The sequence below is a fragment of the Magnolia sinica genome, chromosome 5, assembly GCF_029962835.1.
Source record: "Magnolia sinica isolate HGM2019 chromosome 5, MsV1, whole genome shotgun sequence".
NCBI lineage: Eukaryota > Viridiplantae > Streptophyta > Magnoliopsida > Magnoliales > Magnoliaceae > Magnolia > Magnolia sinica.
Genome location: NC_080577.1, coordinates 31,211,951 through 31,212,773, shown reverse-complemented (window position 1 = coordinate 31,212,773; position 823 = coordinate 31,211,951). Strand labels below are relative to the sequence as shown.

The window sequence follows — 823 nt, the reverse complement described above, 5'->3', positions numbered from 1 at the left end:
CCATTCCTCCAACTAAAGTTTGGATGATTTTTCCAGCCAGGGTTGTATGTATTGGAGTTAGGTCCAGTAAAAGGTCTTTGATAATTATTTACGGCATTGGCTTGTTCATTCAACACTCCTCGAAAGGTGGGTATTGTAGGACAGTTTTCAGTTGTGTGAATGTTGCAATCACAGATGCCGCAAACAATTTCATTAACCTTATCCTTCTTTCCTTCCATGGCCTCAACTTTCCTTATGAGCGTAGTCACTTTACACTTGAGATCATCCTCTTCTTTCAAGAGATATAATCCACCTTTCTCCTTTAATTGAGTCGGCCTAGATGTGGTGTTCGCCATTGGGTAATAGTCCCATGATTGTGTTTTTTCAGCGAGACTATCGAGGTAATCCCATACCTCGTCAACATCTTTATTAATGAACTCTCCATTACACATTGTCTCGACCATTTGGCGCATGGAAGATGTCAGTCCATCATAGAAAAAATTTGTAATGCGCCACGTTTCAAATCCGTGTTGTGGGCATGAACTGACCAAATCTTTGAACCTTTCCCAACATTGGAAGAATGTTTCATCTTCCTTTTGGGCGAAGTTCATGATTGCTTTTCTGAGGGTAATCGTTTTATGATGTGGGAAGAATTTTTTTATGAATTCCCTCTGCATGTCGTTCCATGTGCCAATGGATCTAGGACGCAGTGAATGTAACCACGTCTTAGCTTTCTCTTTTAAGGAAAAAGGAAAGAGTTTCAGCTTAATTGTATCCTCAGATACATTAGGAAAACATAATGTAGTTATAATCTCATCGAACTCTTTTAAATGTAAATATGGAC

General features: G+C 39.1%; 1 non-coding gene across 1 annotated transcript; it reads left to right on the top strand.

Moving 5' to 3' along the window:
• The first annotated feature begins 501 nt into the window (after nt 1-501).
• On the top strand, nt 502-608 carry LOC131247480 (small nucleolar RNA R71). The gene has a single exon (XR_009171772.1). It is a non-coding gene; the product is annotated as a small nucleolar RNA R71 (small nucleolar RNA).
• Nucleotides 609-823: the final 215 nt, after the last annotated feature.